At 40.5% G+C, this 8,785-nt stretch overlaps 1 pseudogene; it reads right to left on the bottom strand.

The window, feature by feature from the left end:
* Window positions 1-4,717: 4,717 nt before the first annotated feature.
* LOC116864047 lies at window positions 4,718-8,785 on the bottom strand (annotated as a pseudogene).

Genomic DNA, 8,785 nt, shown 5'->3' with positions numbered 1-8,785 from the left:
GTTCTTCTTTCCCCTTCTGTTCTCAGAATGTATACTAACGATCTAGCTTCAAACTTACTGATTCTTCTGCCAGCTTAAATTGACTGTTGAGCCCTTAGAATGAATCTCCATTTCAGGTACCGTTACCTTTCAATGCCAGAACTACTTCTTTTTTTTTTTTTTTAAAGGCTGTTGACCGCCGGAAGAAGCATTTCCGGCAGCAGGCTGATCTTTTTTTTTTTTTTTTTAATTTATTTGAGATACAGACAGTGAGAGAGAGCATGAGCGAGGAGAAGGTCAGAGGGAGAAGCAGACTCCCCATGGAGCTGGGAGCCTGATGTGGGACTCGATCCCGGGACTCCAGGATCATGACCTGAGCTGAAGGCAGTCACTTAACCAACTGAGCCACCCAGGCGCCCCTCAATGCCAGAACTTCTACTTGGTTCTTTCAAATGATGTTTACCTACTGATAGTCTCTATTTGATGCATTCCTGTCATAAACATAATTTCCTTTAGCTTTTTGGAACTCTAAGAGCTTCTTTGGAGTCTTTGCCATGTAAGTTCAAAGTTTGGGCCTCCTCAAAGTAGTTTCAATTGCCATTGTTTCTCCTGTATCGAGAGTGACAGTACTCTGTTTCTGTGCATCTCTCAGTTTTTGAGATAACAAAGGTTGGTGTGGCAACTTTGGATTCTGATACATCCCTCTCAGGGCTCTCATCGATGTCACTCTGTTTTGTTAATTTTGTTAGTTGGCTTCCTGGCTTCCCTGGACTAGTTTCTGTGGAATCCATTTTCCCCAACAATGTGTCGTGTCTGAGGTCAGTGCTCAGTTTCCCCACGGGCTTCCTAGAAGTCACCCCAGCTCAAAAACTGTAGTGTCCAGCCACTGATCAATCAGAGGTTGTGCTTAAGCCCCATGAGCCAGTAAGGCTTCCACTCCATGTTCATGGATCTATGTATGACTTGGGGAATTCTCTCAAGCCTGCCCCATGTCTAACAGTGACTAGCACCTTTCAAGTGCCTGTCTGGTCTGTCCTTGATGTGTACATGATACCTAGACAGGCGCACAGCCTTCCGGATGGATTACTGTAACTACGACTGTGCAGGGCACTTTTTAGCTATTTCCCTGGTTCTTTCTGTTAAACTTCTGGATGGCCTGCCATTTCATTTGTTGTTACTTGTTTTATAGAACTAGTAGAGTTATAATTGTTTACAAATAAGGTATCTATTTTCACCAATGTCTAAGTCACGCATTCCTCCCACTTTGTACCAAATAAAGGCAGCTCCTTCTGTGGAGCTGCTGCCCTCCCTTCTTGTTTCTCCCTTTGGACAGATGTCTCATGGCTCCAGTGCAATAGAAGCGCTGGAAGGAGCAGCCAATTTTTCCCGGAGTGACACATCTACCCTATAAGTGGAGCTGTGGAAACTTCTTGGCTTCTCCTCTTGGCATGGAAACTCCACCCAACCAGTGGGATTTTGGAGGAGAAATGGGAGCCCAAGGTCTTTTTGAGTCACTCCTTCCAGGACAGAACCTCTGCTCTGTAAGTGGCACCTGGGAGAATGATAGCTTGCTATCCTTTCATCTTGCTCCCTGGCATGAAACATCGGCCCTACAAACTAGAGCATGGTGGTTGGGATGGGATCAGGATCCCAGTGTCCTTGGCTTTCCTTGCCTTAGGCAGAGCCTCTGCTGTACAAGCAGGGTATAGGTTGGGCATGGAAGCCCCAGTCTTCTCAGCTGCAGCTAACTAAAATTGAGCTACTGTAACATGGAGCCAGATTGGTAGATGTGGCTCTCCTTTGAGGATATCAGACTTGGATGAGATTTCAGACCCTTAATAGGATCTTTTTTCTAAGTCCCTTTATTTCACTGAAAAGATTTATCAGGTTGTTGATATTTAAAGTCTTTTAGGGGTGTGTGGTTGGCTCAATCCATTGAGTGTCCAACTCTTGATCTCAGCTCAGGTCTTGATCTCAGTGTTGCGAGTTCAAGCCCCATGTTGGGCTCCACGCTGGGTGTGAAGACTATTTAAAGAATATTAAAGAAAAAATAAAGAAAATAAAGTATTTTAAATCATTCTCTTATTACTTGAAGTCTAGGATAGTTGGGTTTTTTATTTTTTAACTCTGTAAGACTCCAAATATCTGGACTCTAGTTGCTTTCATTTCATAATATTTTGCCCGAGATGATCTCTTTCTTGTAATAGTATGCCAAAGGCAGCTAATATCAATCAGCAAATCTTACCAATATTCTGTTTTCTAATATTGAGGTGTCAGCACAGTAGGCTTAAGTAGAGGAAGGCAATTTTATCGTATGTTTTGCCAGTTGGTTACCATCTTTCCAGGCTCTGACATCAGATATCTCTCTGCCCCAGTATTAGGCCAATGTTACCTATCTTAGTTTTTGTTACATTAGCAGTACACTTCTAGAAGTGACCCCTAAACAAAGTGGCTTAATACAGGAAGGAGGCAGGGCAGTCATTCCAGTGGCACACCCTTGTGAGAATGAAACAGAATGATACATGCACCCCTCCACAGACCTATCCCTTCCATCAAAGCCCTGATCACAGTGAATTGTTTCCTTATCTGTTTAATTACAATAGGAACTCCAATTATACCCTTGGAAAATACAAAAATAGCTAACATCTTGTGAGCACATACATACATGTATAATCCTTGCAATGGCCCAAGAAATCATGACACTCTTCTAATTCACCAAAGAGAATATGAGGCTCGAAACAAATCCAGAATCTAGATCTAGCTGGCTCCGGAATGAGCGCTCTCCCAACATCTTCTGTATGCTTCCTGTCTGTACTCCTAAATCTCTGTTAAAACTCACTTCCAAAAAATGAAGCTCCATCTTTAATTAATAAATAAGGAACAAGTAGATTTCTAATACCATAGATAGTCATATGTGAATTTGCAGGATATCTCCACAAGTTTAATTTTTTAAAATGAAAGATTCTCTGGGGTGCCTGAGTGGCTCAGTCAGTTAAGCATCTGCCTTCGGCTCAGGTCATGATCTCAGGGTCCTGGAATCAAGCCCCTAATTGGGCTCTCTGCTCAGCAGGAGGCCTGCTTCTCCCTCTCCCTCTAGCTGCTCCTCCCCCTCTTGTGCTCTCTCTCCCTCTCTCTGTCAAAAAAATAAAATCTTTAAAAAATAAAATAAAAATGAATGATTCTCTGTGAAAAAAATCCCTACATTTCTGAATTCTAAAATCCTTATTAAAGTATTTCTTACTATTCTATCAAAAGATGAATTAGGAAATGCCAAATAGACAGAAATGGTGCACAGTACAATGAACCCACATCATATTGTTGGGTTATGGAGTACTTATAATTTGTATCTCCCACTTTATGAAGTAATCCAATGAAAAAGAGCAGTAGCATGTGTATTAGTTTGCTAGGGCTGCCATAACAAAATGCCAAAAACAGAAATTTGTTTTCACACACTTCTGGAGAATAGAAGCCCAAGATCAAGGTGCCAGAACGGCTGGTCCCCTCTGAGGTCACCCTCCTGCTGTCTCTTCACAGGGTCTTTCCTCTATGCACCTGAATCCCTAGTGTCCTAATCTCCTCTTATAAGGACACCAGTCAGATTGGAGTAGGGCCAACCTCATGGCCTCATTTTAATGTCACTACACTTTAGAAGCCCTATCTCTAAATACAGTTGCACCCTGATACTGAGCATTAGGTCTTTAATTAGGGAAGACAATAACAGTATGTAAGAAGAGGGTAAATTTAGTCACTGAAAACAATTATTTAAACCAGAGTGAATGTTGTAAGAAGATGTGGCTATTTTCGTCCACTCATTCTCGTATACCTATATCATATGTATGTACGAACAATAATAATACATTGTTATATTCTTTCATTGATCAAAAATCAGAAGTAAAATATATGTGTGTATATATACACACATACATATATACATACATATATATGTGTATATATATACACACACATATGTATAGCAATCAACAGAAAAAAGTTTTTATTTTAGACTTCTGAATTTTTTTAATTGAAGTATAGTTGACATATAATATTAGTTTTAAATTCTTGAATGACATATTTTGTGTTAAATAGAAGAAAATAGTATTATTTAATGTGGAAGATCTTGGTCGATGTCATTGTACTTGTAATACTTACTTTATATTCATATTTATGTTAACTTCACATGTAGAATTCCAATATATGATTTATGTTCTGTGGTGCATAACATATTATAATACAACTAGAACTATAGTGTTTTCATACTTTGCAGATTATCCGTGTATGCTTTTCTAATTATGTTCTGATTAGTCCACTTATGAATACTCCAACGGTCTTTATAGGCCACAGTGAGCATTTATACTTTAACATGGATAACATGTGAAACAAAAACAAAGCTGCATGCTTTAAAAATATATTGAATTAATAGGGTTGACTTTTAGATACATATAAGATTTTATTTCTCCCGAGGCTTTTATTTGAGGTTATTCCCATATTAGTTTCTCTTTTAAGGAATTTTTTCTTTATGAGTCCTTTTATGTCAACAGAAGGCTGAGCTATGTCTGAAGGCTTTCCCACATTGATTGCACTCATAGGGCTTTTCTCCTTTGTGAGTTCTGTGATGTATACTGAGGTCAGACTTCTCAGAAAAGGCTTTTTTACACTCATTAAATTCATAAGGCTTCTTCCCAGTATGGATTTTCTGATGTCTGATAAGGCAGGACACTTCACTGAAAGCTCTCTCACACCTGGTACACACATAAGGTTTCTCTCCTGCGTGTATTCTCTGATGTACAAAGAGGTGTGACTTCATGCTGAAGGCTCTCCCACATTTATCACACCCATAGAGTTTCTCTCCAGTATGAGTTCTCTGATGAATGTTGAGGTGTGATTTTTGGAAAAAGGCCTTCCCACACTTAGGGCATTCATAGGGTTTCTCCCCAGTGTGGATTCTCTGGTGTTCGATGAGGTGTGATTAATGGGCGAAAGCTTTTCTATATTCAGTACACCCATAAGGTCTCTCGTGTGTATGGATCCTCAGATGGATAACAAGATTGTATTTCTTGCTGAAGGCCTTCCCACCCTCCGTACACACAAAGGGCTTTTCTCCTGTATGAGTTCTCTTAGCATAATGAGGTCTGACTTCTGGAAGAAGGCTTTCCCACATTCGCTACATTCATTCTTTCTTGCATATGTTCTGTTACCATTAAATGAACCCAAATAATTCAAACTCCTGTCACAGGAGTCATATTGTTGGGGTCTTTGTTTGGAAGAAACAAAGTCTGTGCTCGGAGGAAATATATTTCTAAGTGCATTATACTTGTTGCCCTTTTTCTCTGTCACAGAGAAATTCTGGTCGATGAATGCAACACACTTCAAAAGTGTTTCTTGGTTCTCTTGCTGCCTTTCCAAGTGGTCATCAAGATGCCAGACTTCTTCTATAAGGAAGCATAATTAGCTATATGTTTGTGAATATTTCTGCTAATGTATTATGGCTCATAACTTTTCACCCAATTGTGAGAATGAATCTTTACCTTAAGGCTAGTATCCCTAACAAATAGAAATACCAAGTTTAATGGAATCTATACCCTTGAGCTTTGTAAGAAAACCACAACTTAAAAAAAAAAACTACATTTGCAGAAACAGAAACAGAGAATATGACCAAGAACACAAATATATCTTGCTATATGCAAAGAGGACTTTGCAAACCAGGAAGAGAAATGAAAATGATTACAAGGTGCAATAAAAAGGGAAAAAGGAGGACAGCTCTTAACGGGGTCCACAGGAAGAGCCCATCTAGAGAATTACAATGACTGGGTGAAATGGTGATCAGAGGAAATAAAGGAGACACTGGAAGAGGAACAGAGAGATCTGAGCTGGTGCCTCATCGACTCATTGGATGGCTCCAGTTTAATCCTCACACGTCTCTTTGCTTCCAGTGTCTCTGAGCTCTTGTCTATTGATCCACCAACGTGACGCTGATGTGACAAAGCCATCAAGCCCGCTTGCAAGCAGGAACACCTTTGTAGCCAGTGCTTCGAAAAGCTGTAACAGTAATTCGTTCTCATATGGGTTTGAGGGCCCAGGAACTCGTGTGTCCAGTGAGAGAGAAATAAGCCACAGGGTAAGCCAAATACTACCTGCCTCAGGGTTAGATGAACCATCGAATTCTCACTGCTGAGTGTATCATCTTAGTCTAAAATAGTTCACAGACACTGCATTAATCCTGACTTTTCAATACTCTCCCCACCTTCCTCTCTACCTACCACATAGGGAAGAGGAATCACAGTTAAGAACACAGGGACTAGGGGCGCCTGGGTGGCTCAGTGGGTTAAAGCCTCTGCCTTCGGCTCGGGTCGTGATCCCAGGGTACTGGGATCAAGCCCCGCATCGGGCTCTCTGCTCAGTGGGGAGCCTGCTTCCCTTCCTCTCTCTCTGCCTACCTGTGATCTCGGTCTGTCAAATGGATAAATAAAATATTAAAAAAAAAAAAAAAGAACACAGGTACTGAGTCCAGATTACCAGGGTTTCAATCCTAGCTCCATCACTAATTAGCCATGTAGCACAGGTCAAGTTCCTTGATGTCTTTGGGCGTCAACTTCCCCTTCTATAGAAAAGGATAACAACAGTACCTACCTCGTAGCATTGTCATGAGAATTAAAGGAGTCAACAGATGTAAGGTACTCAGCATACTGCCTCACACATAATACGTTTTGTTCGTGAGACACCATTATTATGTGTATTATTACTGACAACTATGTGCTTGCCACTTTTGCTTTACATCATGTTTTCCAAATTTCTGGATTCTATTAATGTGGAGACGCTAAGCAGCAGATTTCTCACTCTGGATCTAAAATCCTACCTGTCTTCATTTTCATCTATTTTGTAAACCTCTGACAGTACATGACTACTGTTCAACTTATGCTACCTACATCCAGAGCAATAAAGTCATTCCTTGGCTCAGAATTCAAAAATTCTCCGGAACTTCCTAACCCACTTCCTGACATATAAGCTATCAGTCTTTAAAGACAGTGAGTAGATTTCCATTCTTTATCCAGCACTGGTTCCCCAGAGGCTAGACTAGACACCTCTCCTAGGAGGATACACAGATGGCGGAAAACACGTGAAAATGTGCTCAACATCACTAGTCATTCAGTGCAAATCAAAACCACAAAAAGATACCACTTCGTACCCATCAGGACCACTGCTAGAAAAAAAAAAAAAATAACAAGTGTCGGTGAGGATGCAGAAAAACTGGAACCTTTGTGCACTGCTGGTAGGAATGTAAAATTGTGTATGGTAGCTGTGGGAAAGGTCACAGCAATTCCTTAAAAATGAAAACACAGAGTTACCACATGGTCCAGCAAATTCACTCCTGGGAGTATACCTAAAAGAATTGAAAACAAGGGCTCAAACAGATATTTGGACATCAATTGTCTTAGAAGCATTATTCACAGTAGCCCAAAGGTGGAAACAACTCAAATGTTCATTGCAAATGAACGGATAAGCAAAATGTGGCATATACACACAAGAGAGTACTATACAGCCCTGAAAATGAATCGAATTCTATCACATGCTACAACATGGATGAACCTCGAAGATAGTATACGAAGTAAAATAAATCAGACATAAAAGGGCAGATACGGTTTGGTTTCGTTTATATGAGGTATCCAGGATGGTCAGATTCCTAGCAAAGCAAATAGAGTAGTGGTTAGCATAGCCAGCAGGGAGGTAGCGTGTGGAGTTGATGGTGATGATGAAAGAGCTTTGGAGGTGGATGGTGGCAATGGTACCACATTAGTGTGAATGTACGTAATGCCACTGAAATGCACACTTAAAAACAGTAAATTCTATGTGATGTATATTTTGCAAAAATTAAAAAAAAAACTCCTCAAAGTCTTAAATGAAGTTGGTAAGAACCACGGGCAGAATATACCTGGAAGGGAAAATGTGGCTCTCTAATAGCCATGCAAAGAGGGCACTAATATGGAAAGGTGATCTATGGAAATGGCATTCAGGTAAATAAGGAAATTATGCCGACCGTCCCAGCTATTTTCAAAGGTCCAACGGCATCAAGAAGAGAGTCCTGAAGCATATTTTTCAAAGATGCCAACCCTTACTGATCAACTGTGATCTTGTTAAAAAAAATTCCTTTTAAATTCCAGTAAATATATAGTGTTGTATTAGTTTCAGGTGCAATAGAGTGATTCAACAGTTCCGTGTATTACAGTGCTCAACGTGACAAGTATACTCTTAATTTCTTTCCCCTGTTTCACCTAACCTCTCACCACTTCCCCTCTGGCAAACCTCGGGTCAACTGTGATCTTAATTTCATTCCCTTCCAGCCACAGAGCCCTTTAGCTAACTCACCTGCATGGCTCCAACTTGGGATTTCTCTCTCAATCATCCATGGTTCTTCACCTTGTTCCAACTTGTGGATCACAGATGGCTTTGTGGTTTGATATCCTGTCAATGGGAAATGATATGGGATTTGGACCTAGCTACCTGGGCTTCAGGTCCTTTGAACCCTGAATCAGGGACTGCCTGATGAAGGTACCCATTTGTACCTGAAAAAGAGAGGTCTTTAAGCAAACCTGTAGCCATACCTCCCAAAGACAGTCAATCTTAAATCTAATAAGACCCAGAGCCATACTTGTAAAAGTACTTCAAAGGGCTGATTATTTGGAGCAACTGAGAAAGGAAAAGTAGTTAACTAGGCACATGCCATCAACACTGGGAAGTGGTCCTTACCCACTGAGATGAGGTTGATATAGTTCTGTAGCATCACATCCCTGTATAGATCCATCTGGGGAAG

The sequence above is a fragment of the Lontra canadensis genome, unplaced genomic scaffold (assembly GCF_010015895.1).
Source record: "Lontra canadensis isolate GAN:19392208 unplaced genomic scaffold, GSC_riverotter_1.0 scaffold5, whole genome shotgun sequence".
Taxonomy (NCBI): Eukaryota; Metazoa; Chordata; class Mammalia; order Carnivora; family Mustelidae; genus Lontra; species Lontra canadensis.
The sequence above is the reverse complement of the archived record's forward strand: the minus strand, read 5'-3'. Positions and strand labels throughout refer to the sequence as shown.